Raw genomic sequence first — 19,006 nt, forward strand, 5'->3', positions numbered from 1 at the left:
AACTGCTGGAAGCTCTTTTGGAATGAAACAAGGGGAATTCAGATGACACCATACTGAATACTTTTTGCCTAGGAAATGAATGAGAGCACAGTTCTCCAAATATGCTGTTCTCCATTTACAGTTGGAAGAACCAGAAAAATCTAGTATTTCTAAAAAGGACTAGAACTTTTTGGAAAGGTTTTGAGTCAGACTGTCCCCTCCTTCTCAGTGGGGTAAGAGAACGATTCGCTGATAGATCAACGAATGGACACTTCAGCTCTGAACACTATAGAATAGGTATGTAAAATCCCATTTAATTAGTTAACTGGTTAAATGTTATGTTTAACTGGTTAACTTCTTAAATAGGAGCTGGAAGGGGGCCATTCCAGCCCAGCCCCACACCGCAGGGTGCTGGTCTGGCCAAGCTGGGCCCACCACGCCATGGGCTGGGGGCTCCTCCAACTGGGCCAGCTCCTCCGCTCCACACCATGAATGGGCGGAGGGCTGCTCCAGCCCAGCCAGGCCTCCAGTTAACAGTAACCAGTAAGGATGACGCTTACCGGCTTCACATCCCTGCTATAGAAAAACCAAGGCTGGCTGACTAGACAGACAGAGAGACAGACAGACAGACAGAATAGGAAACATACCCTCCACAGCACCTTTCTCCCCACTTCCCTGGAGTCTTGTAGGTTGGACTTCGAACTACCTGAATGTGAGAGAGAATGGATAAAGGGGACAGCTGCTTTTAGTGTAATTGTTCTCTGCTAACCCCACAGATTTTGTACTGAGAGTTAATGTGCTTCAGGGATTAATTCCTGCTAGGTCATCTCTCATTGACTCCCTAGCCTCTCCCCCTAAAGAGGATGATCAGAGGAAAATTTCTATCAAAAATAATCTTCTGAAGTTTCTTTGATCTACTGTGTCCCTTATCCCTTCCATGAGTATCTTTGCAGGATATCTTTGGCTATTTAGCTTTAAAGTCATAATGATATGTCCCTCTCCCTCTATCAAATCAGGATTGAAAATTAGTTACTTCTAAGACTGCAGAGCATGTCAAATTACAGAAAGGATCTCTTAAACAAGAGCAGAGTAATTAAAACAATCTAAATTTACTCCTTACTCTAGAGATTCTAAGAATTTTTTGGGGCATCTTAGACTAAAAGCTCTTTAAGGCAAGGGTTGGCTTTATGTTTGTGTCATACTTTTTCAGTTCTTAGCAAAAAACAAAACAAAAACAAACTAATAATAGCAGCCTCAAAACTAGTCTACAGTAATAATTTGCAAATAGGCCAAAGTATATATGCATTCGAGTTCATTTAGAAAAAAATACATTAGTGCTGCAAAATACAGTAAAGTAGGTAAGCTATGACAATATAGAGAGATATTGTACAGATATGGTACAAAGATATGAAGATATGGAAGTGACTCAAAAGCAAGTAAGAAGAATTCAGAATTGAACTAAGTGGGGAATCTGATATATTGATCTGACAGTATAAAACCTTAATGCTGTATTATTTTGATGATTTTGTACCTACATACTTTAACATTACAGAGATAAAACTATTGTGCTGCATGCCCTATTTATCAGAAAACTATATGAACAAAGGAGAAGGAAATTTGTTTCTTCATCTTCTTCATGTTTGTGTTATTGATTCCAACATTTTATTTTAATCTGAAAATTAATTACATTCTTCATTAAATTAGGATACATACAGATGTTATTATCTGGAAACACAATGCATTATTATTAATATAGAAAGGTTTCATTTAAGCTCCAGAGCTCTAGATGGTGCTTGTTCCTGCTGTGAGTCAAGCAGTGAGATCGACAGCTTACATGGGCCCTAGCACAAGGCGTGTGGGGGTGGATCTGCACCCCAGAAGGGGCAGGGCCTCAGGCAGAAGGGGCAGTGCTGAGGGCAATCAGCCCTCAGCATTGCCAGACTGCAGCACACTCCCTCCACAAGAAGCCCTCAGAGCCATGTGGAACTGGCACATCGATATTCTGGTGGCAAATCAAAGGGGTCCAGAGCTCTGGCTGCTGCTACTGTAGTAGTGGCGGCGGCAGCCGGGAGTTCTGGGCAGCAGGCCCTTTTGAATCTCTGGGCCCCCAAGTAATCGCCCCTGTTTGCCCCCCTCCTTGTCAGCAGGCCTGAGTGAAGGAGACGGCACTTGGTGACTTCTTCTTGGAGACTTCGGGTTCCAGTATTCTATGATACTATGATTCTGTCAGATCAGATGAGGAGCTAAGTGCTTTCTGAAGAGTAGACAAGGGTCCTCAGCATCTTTCCAGGAAGTGCTCAGTACCTCTCAGGACTGCACCCTAGATCTCAGATATTTATTTTCTATTAATATTTTAAAAGATTTTCAATATATTTCCATTGCCTTCATTAAATAATATGAAAACTTGTGCTGACCAAAAGAAAAATCTAATCCTTCCTGTGCTGAGTACCTCTTGCCAGGCACTGAGTGCACTCAGTTCCCAATGAGGTCAATAGGTTGAGGGCTTCTTGCAGGACTGGATTGCCTACACTATTAGCACCCCCTTTACTTTCATTGACTTGACTTCAGTAGGACTCAAGAATTCTCAGCCCCTCTAAAGAGGTGTTTAACACATTTCACCATCAGGCTCTTAATTTCCAGTGAAAATGGCTCATTCAAATGTATGAAGGCTTGTAGAAAAAGAGGATGTTTTCTATTTCCAAAAGTACTTAATTCAAATATTGGAACTGATCTAGCTTGCAGCAATGGAAATCAGAAGTAACAGTGACGGAGTAAACACCAGTGTAAAAGAGCTGTACGTGAAAGGAGAATCAAACCCACTGTATTTTTGTTTTTTGGAAAGTTCATATCTATTTTCTCTGTGTCAAATGCATTGCTATTCAGGCCGAATCCTGCCCGTGGCTACACGACAGGAATGATAGGAATTACACCTGTGACACAGAGCAGGATTCAGCCTTTAATTATTTCATTCCTTCCAAAATACTTTTAACAAGCATACGTGAATTACTATTTTTATTGAAGAACTAAAACACAGGATATTAACTCAAATTTTAATGAAATGACTTCACGTGTTGATTTTTATATGTACTATAGAATGCACTCTGTACCTCACAGTCTTTATATTCAATTTTTAAATTCATCTGTTAGTCATTCTCAATAAATTTCTGTTGTACTCATTGGAAAATATGCAAGCCCTCTGGTGGTCAGAACAATACATTTTATTTCCCCTGGATGGTATGCTCAAATAGCATATCCTAACACAAAAAGAATCTATATATTTTGAAGATACTAAATTGAAATTTTGTTAAAATTGTACTTTTACTAAGACTTCTTATATGTTTTCTCCTTAGGTTTATTTTAGACTGATCCTTACCACCTCTATAAAGCCAAATGTAATGATCTGAACCAAAACCAAAAATAACCAACTTAGGACATATCAGCACTACAAAATTAAGTTGACCTAACTTACGTCCGCACACATCAGTCATAATAATTACATTGCTTTGTGGGTGTTGTTGTTTGTTTGCTCCTTGTGTCAGCACTGTACATCCTCCACCGGGGCATTTGTACCAGTCAAACTGTCAGCATGGAGCATTATGGGAGGCTTCTGAAAGCCAGCAATAGCTGATGTAAGCAATGCAGTGTCTGCATTGACACAGCATTGACTACTTGAACTATATTGACATTGATTCTGTCCCTCTTGTGGAAGTGGAGTTATTATGTTGATGTAGTGGGCGAGTTACATCAACAAAAGCAAAATTTTAGTGTACACGCATACATAGTTAGGTAGATATAAACTGCCTTGTGCCATCCTAACTCTGTAGTGTAGATGGTGTGAACCAGGGCTAAGAAAAATCACTGTTCCTCCACACAGATACATGTCCTGGTTCTTGACTATCTTGCACTTTGTATAGTAATGGACTTCTTTGCCCACTGGGTGTAAAATACTACCCTTCAAATCTGGTAGAATTTTATACCCACTTTCCACAAATAAAGTACTACATACAGTGCAGTGTGGCAGAGAATCAAGCACATGATATTTAATATTTATAGAAACAACGATGTTAAAAAGGGATTAACTTTTAAATGGTCAGGTTAAATAAGCCACAATTAAACTAATCAGGTCATCCTGCCCAAGTTAGCATTTCTGTGTGTTGCTGGGCTTTAATATATTGAAAGATTTGTATGGCTCATGAAGATATCTATTATTTGAAAGTCACTGTAGCCAGGTTAGTTCCTGGACACTTGGGAATATCTTTTATTGTACCAAATTCTGTTGATGGAAGCTTTTGAGCTACGCAGAACTGTTCTTTAGGTCAAGGAGAAGGAAGCAGAGTGCCTGAGCTAAATACAAATTAAGACAGATTGTTAAGCAGATGATCTAAATTTGCTTATGGACTGCCACCACAATTTCAACGACCACTACCTGTCCACTAAACTCTCTCTGGAGCATTCCCATACCAGCACCATCTTCCTAAACACCACACGCGACAAACAACTGCATACAAGAAATCCACAGATCCAGCAATCACCAGACAACCTCAGAAATCTGTTATCTAGAGCCAGGGGCATTCAGATACCATCAATTTGCTCTGAAGAGAAAGTCTAGGATGCACACTTAAACACACATCAAACCACCTTCACTAAACAAGGACTCTCCCCGACAGATGTAGCTCATATAATGGAATGGTCAAGTGATTCAATACAGGAAAAGGAAACTCACTGACTGAACATCCCTAGTTGTCACCTAACAGCCCACACTGGACTCACCACAGGATTTCATCAAACAATTACAACTCATATTTGATGGGGACCTCATCCTGATAGAAATTTTTCCTGAATCCTTTGACCAAAAAACAAACAAAACCCACAAATTCCAGCCTCACCAAGCTCACCATCAGAGGCACACTCCCAATGGACCAGAACACACCAACTCAAAGTGACATCTGACTAGGGATGCAAAGGGTTAATTGTTTACCTGGTAAGTATCATCATCCTTATCAGGTAAGTAGTTAACTAGTGGTCCCGACAGGCTGGAGCAGCCCCCTGCCCGAGGCCATCCGGGCCCACCGCACTACGCCACAGATGAGGGGCCACTCTAGCCTGGCTGGGCCCACTGCACTATACCACAGCTACAATGAATGATGCTTCCAGGGAAGCATGTAATCAATTAACTCTTTACATCCCTAGCCAGATGCTCAAGTCCAGCTGGGCTCCCTGCACTGCACTGTGGGCTGGAGCCTGCTCCAGCCCAGCCAGGCCCACTCCACCTCACCCCACCCAGGGGATCCCAGTTAGCTGGTTAAGCTTAACATTTAACTGGTCAACTTTTTAAATGGGATTTTACATCCCTACACCAAATCCTGCCAGAACAAAAGACACACAAACTTACAGACATATCTCCACTCCAATGATGAGCAATAATCCTCATAATACAGCTTTTAAGACCCATTGGACCTACACATGCCCATCACAGCATGTACATTCAGTGCATCAAATGTTGGTGAAATCAGACAATCATTGCACTCTCAAAACATATTGAAACATAAAAGACAAAACCACAATACCATCTGGGGGGTGAAGATTTTTCACGCAATGACCACTGTAAAACAACTGTACAACAACTTTGAAAGGTGAGAATGAAAATTTAAATTCATAACTCCACTAGACTCCAGAAACCATGGACTTAATAGGGATAGTGGTTTAATGGTTCGTTACAACAATTTGTAACATATCACACACTACCTGCTACCATTAATCGTCCACTTCAAACACTTTATGCATATCAATTTAGTCCCAGTTGTCCATTTCATTTTAAATGCATTACCTGTTCTGTTTAACAATCTGCTTCTTTCCCTGAACCTGAAGAAGAGATCTGTGTAGCTCAAAACCTAGTACTTTTCACCTACAGAAGTTGGTCCAATAAAATATATTTCCTAGCTAACCTTGTCTCAAGAATAGCTATAATACTTTGGTGTGATGGAAATTAACTTGCCAGCAGAGCAAATTGCCAAAGGGCTGCTGTCCTACAGAGTCACAAAATGTCCACAATAATCCACCTGAAACCTGAATGTAATTTGTTAGTGAACTTTCACACCCATTCATTTATAACAGAATATGATGGCATTTGCACATGGTCTTTCACTTAAGGAGTCATTGACTGGAAGGCCACATGGACTACCAGATCAGCTGGTCTGACATCCTGTCTACCACATGCCACCAACACCCTTCAGCACCCTCATACTAAGGCAACAACTGAAAGTAGACCAAATGTTACAGCCCAATTGTTATATGCAGAAAATAGGAGTGACTGAGGTGCAGCAGTGACTGCAGCCCCCTCAATGGCAGGGAAATGCTTCATATTATTAACACGTACACTTCTTAGAATCAAAGACCCCTGCCATTAGCTGTATGCCAACATCTAGCAGAATTACAGAAAGGATCTGACACCTAATAATTACAGATATTCATATTTTTCTCTGTTAAATCAGTGATACACTCATTTTTCTTCTCCACAAGCTTGGCCATTTATATTTAAACCAGGATTAAAACCCCAAGAGTATTGTAGGAGCCTTTTTTAAACATACACTGAAGTCAAAGGGAGTTTTGCAATCAATTTCAATTGAACAAAATTAAGCTGTAATTGCCCAGCTGCTAACAAAAAAAAATCATTCATGTGTCCATATGTTAATGTATTTTTATTATACCCAGATGTCTAGATCTATGAATGCAAAGAAGGGGTCCCCAGTTAACAATGGCAAAACACCATAATTAGGGTTATTAACTTAACAGAGGTGCCGGTACTAGTGTTTTTTGTTATTGGGGCAGGTCCTATCACTCCCCATGACTCCCACACACTGCTCTGGCAGCATATTCAAACCCTTAATCTGCCACAGTAGTTTGAGGAAAAGTCCCCCAGCACAGGCACAACAAACACCATTCACAGAATTATTCTGTCCCCCATGTAAGTAGAGCTGGGCAGCATTTTTCAGCCAAAGTTTTCCTCTGCTATAAAATGCAGATTTGGATCAAATAAAGCAATCTATGCACATCCTGTGTTGTGCCTTCAAAAGTGCAGAATCAGGCCCATTATTTATTTATTTATGAATCACCAACTTTGTGCTTGGCCCTGTTTGAAATGAGGACAGTTCCTGCTTTGAAGCAGAGACTCTAGTCAGGGGTAGATGAAAGTGCCGCGGGGCCCAGGGCAGCGCCGTGGGGCCCCGGGCAGCGAAATTTCGTGGGGCCCCTCCTTTGACATGGCTCATGCACAGTGATGCCACAGTGCATGCCCGGGGCCTCGGGAAGCGTGGGGCCCGGAGCAGCCGCCCCGCTCGCCCTGCCCTAAATCTGCCGCTGACTCTACTTGTGTATATAATTTTGTTTTACTTTAGGTCTTTACAGAAAAATGAGTTAATTGGAGGGACTTGAATGTGGAGAGGATGTAGGCTAGGGAATTTGGGATGAGGGTGTGGGTATAAATATAGAGGGGACACGACAGCAGTTTTCAAGTATCTAAAAAGGTGTTACAAGGAAGAGGGAGAAAAATTGTTCTCCTTGGTCTCTGAGGATAGGACAAGAAGCAATGGGCTTAAATTGCAGCAAGAGAGGTTTAGGTTGGACATCAGGAAAAACTTCCTAACTTTCAGGGTGGTTAAGCACTGGAATAAATTGCCTAGGGAGGTTGTGGAATCTCCATCAGTGGAGATATTTAAGAGTAGGTTAAACAGACATCTATCAGGGATGATATAGATTGTGCTTGGTCCTGCCATGAGGGCTGAGGACTGGACTCAATGACCTCTCAAGGTTCCTTCCAGTTCTAGTATTCTATGATTCTATCATAATAGAATAATGATAACAACAATAATGGATAATGGCACTGACAAATGGGGCAATAAGACTTGCTGTGACCAACAGCACCACAAAACCTTATTATAGCTGAGGAAGTGAGTGAATTTCATAAGGCAAAAATGGCACTTGTCTATTAACAATTTCTGCCCCATTATTGTCACATTTTAAATCCATTATGTTGGAGGAGGGTTAAAATTTGGTAGATTATGTTGTCCCATCTTTGTGCTAGTGAATCCTTCAGGAATAATGTAATAGCTAGAAGACATGTATTATACAAGCACTCAAGGAATAAATGTCACTTCTGTGCTAGAGGGCCAGGATAAAGTCATTGCACCACTTAAGTGTCATTCAAGCCCTCAAAGCAAAATTTAAATGGGATTTAGATAGTGCATAGGGCTTGTGATTGGTCCCTTCACAGGAATGGAAATATCACTTAATATCTTCTTTCAGATATTAGCATTTCAGATGGAGCATATTTTTCATTTGTTTTGGTTTTATGACATTTTTGAGATAATGATTTGTCTTTCCATGGCTCAATGATTCATTTGATTGTTTTCTCTCATTTTAAGATGATTTTTAATGTTTTAATCTGTTTGCTGTCATCTCTTATTTCGGTGAAGCACTTAGATTGTCATGCAGATAGGTTCTATATAAAGAAGATGTATTATTATAATCATTACAGTAAGAGAACCTTGAGTCATCTCTTATACAGTACATCTTTTACTAAAGATAGCGCTTGCACTCCCATCACACTGAATCTTCATTTGTACAGGTAGTGCTTCCTTTTAGGTGACTGGGAGGAGATGCAGTTTCCAAGCGTGTCAATGAGGAAGAGCCAGGATGAAATATTAAATGAGACTGACAGGGTGGATTTAACATTAATATGTGCAGAGAATTATGAGTTAGTTTGCTTAATCCAATCAATGATCAATAGACAACTGTAGAAATTGCTGCCATCATATCAGCTCACAAACACATAGAACAGGGACAGGTCAACACTCAGTGGGAAATCTCCAAAGTGCAATGACGTGGCTCCAGGAAGTTGAGGGAGGAGGTTCCTCTCTTCCCTGAGGAAATGTTTATAGTGCAGTCTATTGTTGACATACGCAAGCTAGCTTTAATCTAAGTTGTACCGAACAATGAAGTCATGGCAGCGTAGGCTCTACAAGCCCATCTAGGAAGCCAGGTTAATTACTCAGCTAGTCCACAGAGAAGCCCATTCAGCCATGGCTTCACTTCAACAGGCCCAAAGCCAGTTAGACAAGCTGCATTCACACTCCTCAATGGCAGCACAGATATACCCTGAGTCACAAATGAAGCGATACCAAGCCACATGTAGGGGACACTGCTGCTGGAGGTGGTGCCTTTTGGATAAGGGCTTTAGAGGCTGGCTCAGCCCTGTTATCTGCTTAGGCTTCCCTTATTAGTACCGCTGATTTCAGTGACTACTGTGGAGCAAAAGAAGGGTGAAAAATCACCAAGGCTCTGGTTTACCCCAGCCACGTTCCTTCCCTTTCCTGGTCTGCTCCCACACTGGCCTCCCCTCTGCCCCTGGAATGCCCCCTGTACTGGGGGACTGCTGCAGGAACAGCACAGAAGTGACAGTCATTTTTTTGTGCCTCGAATGCACACCTTCTGCACCAGTGCAATTCATTGCAGGGCGCAAAGGGGAAATAGCACAATGATGAATCAGGACCACTGACTTTACTGGGAGCTGTGACTGCTCAGTACTTCTGAGAATCAGGCCCATAAAGTGCTGCTATTTTTTTTTAAACTGCACTGCTGGGTTTAATACTGAGGGATTAATGCTTCTTTCCCCACAAAATAATTATCCCATCCTTACTGCGCGCTCTCATGTTCCCTACAGATTTCTTTGTCAAAGGTCAGAGATAAAAACTGAAAATCTTTTACCTAACAAAAATTTTATAAGAACACTATGACATTTCCACTTAAAATAGCAGCAGGTGCTTTGTCTTAATCACATGGGGGATTGAAACCTCCTGACAATTTGTGAAAAGACATTAATACTTAGAGCCCTTTATTAGCCAAACCAGATTTGTTTTAATTTTCCATTAGCAGTAGCAGTAGTTGTATCAGGCTGCTCAACAAGCCACACCTGAACAGAATCGAGAAGAGGATGCCTTTCTTTTAATTTCAGAGTTTTTAACTCTTAAGGTGTATCTACACAGCACCCTAAACTCAAAATAAGATACTCAATTTGTGCTACACAAATTGCGTATCTTATTTCAAATCTATTTCGAAATGGCTTATTTTGAAATTTGGCACATTTACACAGCACCAAATTTCGAAATAACGTACTATTTCAAGCCATCCCTTAACCCTCGTGCAACAAAGTTTACCAGGATGGTGAAATAGCACACCTGTTATTTCGAAAAATATTTCGAAATAACAGGTGGGTTGTGTAGACGCAGAGTAGCTATTTCAGGATACCTACGGAATCCTGAAATAGCAGTACAGTGTAGACATACCCTTAGCATAGCTGTGAAGAAACATCCAATATAGGTGAGTAGCATAATGTACAAGACAGCATGGTATTCTCCTTACAGCTACAGCAGACTACAAGTCAAAGGACAGTCTTCATTTCCTCTATGATACATATAATCACATAGATTCATTTACTCACATGACCCATCACTGCAGAGAAGCTCCAGGTGCTTCTCTGAAACTCATACTGCTGTACTGTACTATTCAATAGAAGAAGCACACCGCAATCTCCAGATATAAAATGTAGGAGGGATGTTAAGTCAGCTGTTTGTCAAGAAACCAGTAACATCATGAGGTAATGTTTTGGTTCTGATTAAGTCTCTCTTTAACCAATTGATTTTTTGCAATCTGAAATATCTTACCCAGAAAGTGGTTTTTATGCTGATCTATAGATCATTCAGCCCATCCACTCTGAAATGAAGACTTTTTTTTTTAAGCATAAAGTAGTGACAATAACTACCCGTCACATTTCCCTTTGGAAGGTGATGTCAGAGTTCCAGTCATTTCCCCGGACTATATTTGTATTCTGTTCTCATCTCAGTTCAAGTGGAAAGCGTGCTTTGCAAACTAGATGAAAAATATCCGGTACAATCTGTGTTAGCTTTAATTTGTTTAGAATCCATTCATACATCTTAAGAGCTCTGAGATTGCTGTTTTCTTTGAGATCAACATTGTGCCTGCCCCATGTACAGAGAGAGAGAGAGAGAGAGAGAGAGGGTTGTTTTTGAGCATTACACACACATACACACACTCACACACAGAGAGAGAAATGGTTGTCTCTGAGCATTTCTGATTGTCAGGGGCAGATGACGATTTTGCGGGGCCCAGGGCAGCACAATTTTGCGCCCCCCCCCCCCCGACACGGCGCATGCGCAGGGCTTCTTGAAGCACAGGGCTTGGGGCGACCACCCTGCTCGCCCTGTCCTATATCCACCCCTGCTGATTGTTATTCTTTGACAGAGCTGTCACTAGAGAGTCCATTTTGAGCTCATTCAGTGAGAGCTGTGGAGCAACAGCAGCCACCCTTAGCTTATTTCTCCCTTTAGAGATTTGCAAAGAAGCTATTGGAGTTTATTATAGCTTTACAAAATACTACAGCCTCAGCATGCTGTTATAAAGAGGTTCTCACTCCAAATGAGGTCACTGACATACTGTTTTATTACTCTCTAGACTATTTTATCTTGCACCTTGCAAAGTCTTCCTTTACCTCCTTTACTCAGTGGCCAGATTAAGCAATTCTGGAATGACATCGTAAATGTTTAGCATCTTTGACAGAGACAAAGTGAGTGAAGCAATATCTTTTACTGGACCAACTACTGTTGGTGAGTGAGACTAGCTTCTGAGAGCCACCATGAGTTCTTCTTCAGGTCTGGAAAAGATACTCCAAGTGTATTCATAATTCAACAGACATTGTGGTCCTGTCACATCAGAGTTTATTGATTCATGGCTTGTATTTCATCATGAGTCCTTATCACAGTTAGCTAGGGAAGACAATAAACTGCTGTGGACACAGTATCAAAGTGACCCTCCCCCCATCTAGGGGTTCTACCTATAACCATACTGTTTGCCATCTATCCACATGTCAAGTACTTCCATGGTATTCTTGGGAGAAGGCACTGGTAAACCTTGAGCACAGGAAGCAACTAGTGTGTGAAGAGCAGAGTGTTGTTCCTTTTATTGTTATTATCTGGGTGATGACTGGTTATAGTGAATTAAAATCCCATTTTGATTGATGGGTATGAACACACTCACCCCATAACCTAACTGTAAAAATAAATTAATCACAATCTGACAAATATACAAAATGGTTATGTGAACCCATCCAGCAGAACCCAGAACCAGAATCCTTCTCTGCACTGGCAAGTTACAGTACAGCAAAATCAGCTCCCAACACTGTAACTCCTGGGCTACGTCTACACTGGCATGATTTTCCGAAAATGCTTTTAACGGAAAAGTTTTCCATTAAAAGCATTTTCGGAAAAGCACGTCTAGATTGTCAGGATGCTTTTCCGCAAAAGCACTTTTTGCGGAAAAGCATCCGTGGCCAATCTAGACGCGGTTTTCCGCAAAAAAGCCCCGATCGCCATTTTCGCCATCGGGGCTTTTTTGCGGAAAACACTACTGTGCTGTTTACACTGGCCCTTTTGCGCAAAAGTCTTTCGGAAAAAGACTTTTGCCCAAATGGGAGCAGCATAGTATTTCCGGAAAATCACTGACGATCTTACATGAGATCGTCAGTGCTTTTGAGGAAATTCAAAACTTGCCAGTCTAGACACAGCCCTGAGGTGTCCACACTGGTAAGGCAGTGAGTGTGCACTAACTCCACAGTTGCAGGGCTCTGCGTAAGTCACTTTGACTAGAGGTGTAGAGCTTTTAGTACAGTGGCTCCAGCACTGGGAAGCTAGCGTGGACATGCTGGTGTATTACAGCACTGTGACTGGCCTCCGGCACCTGTCCTACAATGCCTGTTGACTCTCTGTTTGCCAGTTTGAGCTCTACTGCCCTGCCCTCACGTGACTAACCCTCAGATCCACCCTTTACATTCCTTGGGAATTTTGTAAGTCCTCTTGCTGTTTACTCAAAAATGCATGGAGAGTTTTCAGAACATCTGAGGTGCTGGACTCATCAGCATTTGGGAAGAGGAAGCTGTCCTGTCCCAACTGTGCTCCAGCCATAACAAGATGCATGATCTAAAGCGGCCATGACTGGGATGTAGTGCAGGGGTCAAAGTGAGGGAACTGTGGAATGCTACCACAAGGTGCAGGAGTAGCCAGCTTCCACAATGCAATTGCCATGTGCTTCTCTACTGGCAGGATAGCTCTCATTTTCATGTCCTTGTGCCATGAGGAAGAGGGGGATGGGGTCATCACAAGAGACCCATGAAAGTGTCTTTCTTCATCCAAAAGTTCTGCAGCCACTGCTCATCATCCCAGTCTTGCATGACGATGTGATCCCATCACTCAGTGCTTGTTTCCCAAGCCCAAAGGTGGCATTCCACTGTGGTCAGAACCTCCACGAATGCCACAAGACATCTTGTATCGTAGCTATTTTGCATGGCAAGATCAGTGTCAGATTCCTCATTGTCACTTAAGGAATAACTCGACTGCTATTTGTGATGGGTTAGTGAGACCTATCAGCGTTTTCATCATCAGCTGTGGATCTATTCCTGCAGACCAAGATGGCAGAGTGCATTGCATAAAAGCTGTTGAAAGATGGCACCAAATGCGGACAGAAGCTCAGGGGTTGCTGGGATTTGAAGTGATGCACCAAGGGGCATTGGGACAGGACCAAGGATTCCCCCTAACCCCGTTCCCCCAACTTCCCACAAGCCTCTGCAGTAGAAGAGGTGCTCTATGGGATACCATTGCAAGCGCTGGCTGCTGACAGTGCGGACACACAATAGTGGTTTCCCTGTAGCGCTATTTGAGTGCAGTAACTGCCAGTGCTTTCTATCTGCTAGTGTAGACAAAGCCACGGAGACAGAGCCTGAAGAAATCTAAGCAGAAGCCTGTATGAATTCCATTGTGTGACCCTGAGAAAAACCTAGAGAGGGGTTCTGGGTTTGGTGGGGCTGGTTTGGGCCTGTAAGCCAAGAAATGCCTTCTTTTGCCTTTGGTTCCTTCTGCATTTGGAGAAGCAATTATTTATTCAGTCCTCTAAACAAGCAAGACTGCAGCGAATTAAATATCAGACTCTAATATCAATTTCTTCTCAGTACTGGAATATCCCCAGGTCCCTCAATTTTGACTAGCCTCTTGTGTCAAAAAGGGGTAACATTCTAAATAGCATATCACAGACTAACAAAGGTACACAGGAGCCAGTTTGTCACTGCACCTTGCCCCTCTGCCACTGAATCTGGCCTTCATGGGAGGGGGCTTGCCCAACAGATGACGGACTAGGGGAAGGGCTATATGCCACCCTCTGCAGTGTGACTGCTCCCTGTGGATGTCTAGGAGTGGACCGCCCTTCTCTCTTGGTTGTGTGTACAAGGTCTAGTGAAAAGGGCAGTCCTCATGTGCTCCTGAGTGCAGGGAGTGCCCCCATTGGAGACATTTCAAAGGGGATGGGGAGAAGGCTGGACCTTGGCCTTGGCTGCAGAGATAAGTTGCTGTGAAGGGGGAAAATGCTGTCCCCTTTAAAGGAGATGGTGCAGTGGATAGATTCCCCTTGCACACCAGATATCTCCAGGCAGCACACCAAAGAAGCTAGTAATTACTTCCAGTACATGCAAGTATATAAATGACAAAACTGGGTCTCTGTGACTACCTGGTCACCACTGAGCTCTCCAATTTTGGTTCTGCATTTTATAGGAACCTTTCCCAGAAGGCTCTGCTGGTAACAGGGCCTTTAAATTTTGGCAAGAAAAGCACCTGCCATCTTAAAGTGGCTATTTTGCACATGACTGCTGCTGGCTAATCCCCTCCCCGGGTATATTTAGCTCCTGTTATATTTCTCTCTCTCTCTTAATCCTGAGAGATGGCATGGCCTCACATATCCCTCTGGTAAGGATGAACTCGTTTCTTCTTTAGTTTTATCTGACATCACAGTTCCATACGGGAAATGAAAATTACATTTTGTATGCTGCTGTCTTGGCCAGTGCATGATTTTATACCTACATGGTTGGAATAATTCTGGTGTTTTTATCTTACAGGTGCTGTTCATACCGGTTAGTGGATGATGTCCATCGCTAACAAATTCTCACCCTAGTAGAAAACGAAACATATTTATTAAGCTATATTCTCACTCCTTAATAATGAATTCGATAGCCACACATTCCTGTTCTGTCATGGGATCCTATCTCTTCTACCATTTGTTCTTTTGAGAGCAGCTTTTTAACCATATAAAGAATAGACTGTTCCACTTCTGAGGATTCTTGGTTTACTTCTACTCAGAGGTGGAAGTAAGGGGGTGCACCCAAGTGCACTGCTCTGGCGAGAGCCAGTTGCACTCCAGCAGGAACCAGCCCAGGGCACACTCTTTAAATCTCAGCTCAGGATGGGCACTTTAAAGAGATGGTGGAGGGGGCAATATTAGCCCTTGTCCAGTTGTGGCTGCCCAGCTCCGACCTCAATCCTGTGGTTTGGCCCCCATCTGTTGTGGGAGGGGCTGGCAGTGGTCCCCTTCCAGCTGTGAGAGGAGCTGATCCGGCTCCCTAGCCCTGGTCCCAATCCTGCTGTAGCAGGAGCAGAAGGGGAGACGGAATCAACTGTGGTGATCCTGGCTCAGCCCCCGTCTGGCCATGGCTGCCCAGCTAGAGTGGTACAGTACCAGCCAGGTAAGGATACATCTACACTGCAGGGTTTCTCCGGGATACCAGAAATCAGAGGTATCCCAGAAAAACTCCGCTGCTTCCAGGGAACACGTTTGCTCTTCCACTTATTTTTGCAGAAGTGCAAATGTGCTCTTTCGGAAGCCCTGTCTTCCTCATTCCATGAGGCAGAAGGGATCTTCCAAAAGAGGGGGATCTTCCAAAATTTGGCCCAGTGTAGACAGGCCAAATTTTGGAAAAGCCTCTTCCAAAAAAAAAAAAAAAAAAAAAATCAGAAAAAGCTGCAAAATACAGAGTGCATTTTGCGTAGCCTTTTCTGAAAAAAGCTGTAGTGTAGACCTAGCCTAAGTTAACCAAGCCCTGGCTTCTCCCCCCACTCTTCTCTCCACCCCAGCCCCCTGCCCTACCTTCTGCACCCCTCATACACTCCAGCCTTGACTACTGCACCTCCCTCCATGTCCCAACCCCTTGTCCTGATTCCTTAACCCCCCCCAACCCTCTGCCCTGACACCCCCCGCCCCCCACACTCCAACCCACACTTACATTTCTTACAGACACTGTTTTATTGCAATCCCTTCACATTTCCCCTCTCCCCGGTGGGCTGTGATAGGACAACACCTGTAAAATTTAAGTTACTTTCACCCCTGCAGGTACTCCTGTTATGGGCACAGAGGCAGTGCTTAATTTGTGCTGGGCCTTGCAATCCATGGCACCTTAGCAGGGCTGGCTCTAGGCACCACCAAATCAAGCACATGCTTGGGGCCGCACATTTCCAGGTAAGCAGCTGCCCCCAGCAAAGCTCGGCCCTGCCCCACCAATTTGAATGGGCTATGGGAGCTCCCTGTGGAGTGCGGCGCAGCCAGCCTCCTCCCCGCCCCGCCCCACCAGCTCCAGTCCTGCCACGGCCCCAGCCCCCTTCGCCAGCTAGAGGCAGATCCCTGGCAGCCGCCCAGCTCGCTGCTCCCACCCCGCCCCGTGCCCCTCTGGCTCTGCGCTGCCCGTTCCCCATGCTGCCCCTGCGTCCTGCCCCCTGCCCCCCTGCTCTCCCTGTTCCCTGCGACTCTCTGGCTCTGTGCTGCCCTTGCACCCCGCACCCTTCTGTCTCTGCACCCCCTCTGCACCCTGCAGCCCCTTTTCCCTGCACCCCCTGGGTCTGTGCCCCCCATTTCCCGCACTGCCCCTAGACCCCGATCCCTCTGCCTCTCCCCTTCCCCGCACCATCCCTGTACCCCCCACACTGTTCCCCTGCCCCCCTCCTCTCCCTGTTCCTTGCGTCCCTATGGCTCTGTGCCTCCCATTCCCTGCGCCACCCCTGCCCCCCTCCTCTCCCTGTTCCTTGCGTCCCTGTGGCTCTGTGCCTCCCATTCCCTGCGCCATCCCTGTACCCCCCACACTGTTCCCCACACCCCTCTGGCTCTGAGCACCCCCGCACCCCTGTCCCCTTGCTTCTCCCTGTCCCCACACCTCTCTGGCTCTGTGCCTCCCATTCCCCATGGTGAACCCTGCTCCCCCTGTTCCCCATGCCCCTCTGGCTCTGTGCTGTCCCTGCATCCTGCTCCCCCTGTGGGTCAGGAGTGAGGGGTGCTTGTCCAGAGGGAGGCACTGGATAGGGCAGGGAAAAGGATGTTGTGACCCAGCTGTGAGTGAAAGGGGAGGGGGAGTTTACGTGAAGCGCCTTTGGCTTTATGGAAAAAAAATAATTAAAATTATATTTGCTATTTATAAGGCTAAAATGCCGGGACAAAAATGAAAACAAAAACAAATAAAACATTACAAAGTGCAAATGTGTAAAAGCCAACAAAAAAGGGGGGGGGGGCAAAAATGTTTTGCTTGGAGCAGCAAAAAACCTAGAGTCGGCCCTGCACCTTAGGCTTGGTAGTTCATAGTACCAGCCCCTTTAGGCTTGCCGGATCTGTTGTGAACATAAGAACATTGCTGGAGGCACTGTTCTGCCTCATGTGTCATCTGTAGGGGCCCCATGGGGGGTGAGGGGTGTTGTTCTTAGTTTCTCAGCTGAAACAGATGATGGCATGATGTGAGTGCAGGTGGACAGAAATGAGACCACCAACTCATTTCATATAAACCAAACAAATCACCACTAACTGACAAATTCTGATCACCACCCATCTTGGATGTGATCCAAAGTAGTGACGTAAAGATGAAAGCTTCTATATCCCAATATAAATCCTCTAAGCCATTCAAGTCCCTCTAAAGCTCTGACTATTTGTTAGCTGAAGATTTTTAGTCTGGATATATAGCATGGGAGGCATAAAAGGTTTTTATAAAATGCTCTGATTTTCTTTTTAATTTGAACACTTGATCTATTTTCTTTTTACCTCATGTACAATTATTATTGTACATCTGCCCTGTATGAGGACAACAGCTGTTTCATAGCATGTTTTATTCATCAAGTTGCCTTATTTATTTCATTTGCTAGACCTAATGAGGGTGAGCAGTTACTGCAGATTGTTGTATTTATAAATTACTATTTTATGTTGCCTGGGTTTACTAACTTGCGTGGGCTTAGCTTCTTATAGTAAAACAAACATAAAATATGTTTCCAAAACATCCAAAGCTACCTAGCTTACATTATTTTAGTGAAACTGGTAAAGGGACAGTGAAGAAGATTTTCATTTGTTTGTTATCAATACCCTCTTGGAAGCTGGACAATTAACATGTTTTTTCTTAATCTCTTTTTGTTAGATCAACTTTGGCTCCTCCTTCCAACCACCAGATTTAGTGAAGCAGAAGTGAAACGGGGCTGTTTCACTTATTCTTTTTAAAGAATTAGTACTACTTTTACAACTCTAAAAATAGAGGACCTGAATCTGTAGAGTACTTAAGTACATCCTCAAATCACATTGACTGAAAGTTAAGCATGTGCTTAAGTGCTTTGCTAATTCAGAGTCAGAGAGCCTACCATCCCACTGATTTTAACTAGCATCTCTGAGGCCTGATCCATACAGGGAGTTGAGATTGAACTTAGCCACATTAGGTCAAATCTCTAAGCAATAAGACCACACAATCAAGTTTGTTCCATCGACTTAGGGTTCTTAAAGTAGATTTCAGAACTCCAGATTTTCATGAGGAGTAATGCTAAATTCAACCTTGCACAGTCAACTTTAGGGTAGTGTAGACCCAGAACTGTGAAAGTCAAAGTTCTTGGCCTCTGGGAGGTGTCCCATAGCACCTCTCAGTGATGGCTGTGGCCAGGACTCTTAACTCTACTTCTCTCCAGGTGAATAGAAAAAGCCCCGAGAAAATTTGAATTTCATTTCCTGTATGGCCAGCATGGCGAGCAGATATCAGAGCAGGCAGCATATCTGAGGAGCACACCTGACTATGAATTTGCAGGGTTGCAGACGAGCACCAGCATGCAGGAGATCCTGGACCTCATTGCTG

General features: G+C 43.8%; 1 long non-coding RNA gene across 1 annotated transcript in view; it reads right to left on the reverse strand.

Annotated features, from left to right (window-relative positions):
• LOC142827318 (uncharacterized) overlaps window positions 1–19,006 on the reverse strand; it is a 43,922-nt gene that overhangs the window by 5,462 nt on the left and 19,454 nt on the right. Inside the window, exon 2 of the long non-coding RNA XR_012901994.1 lies at window positions 627–685. This is a non-coding gene — a long non-coding RNA (uncharacterized LOC142827318). The remainder of the gene's footprint in view (window positions 1–626; window positions 686–19,006) is intronic.

This window comes from Pelodiscus sinensis, chromosome 2, assembly GCF_049634645.1.
Source record: "Pelodiscus sinensis isolate JC-2024 chromosome 2, ASM4963464v1, whole genome shotgun sequence".
NCBI classification, from domain to species: domain Eukaryota; kingdom Metazoa; phylum Chordata; order Testudines; family Trionychidae; genus Pelodiscus; species Pelodiscus sinensis.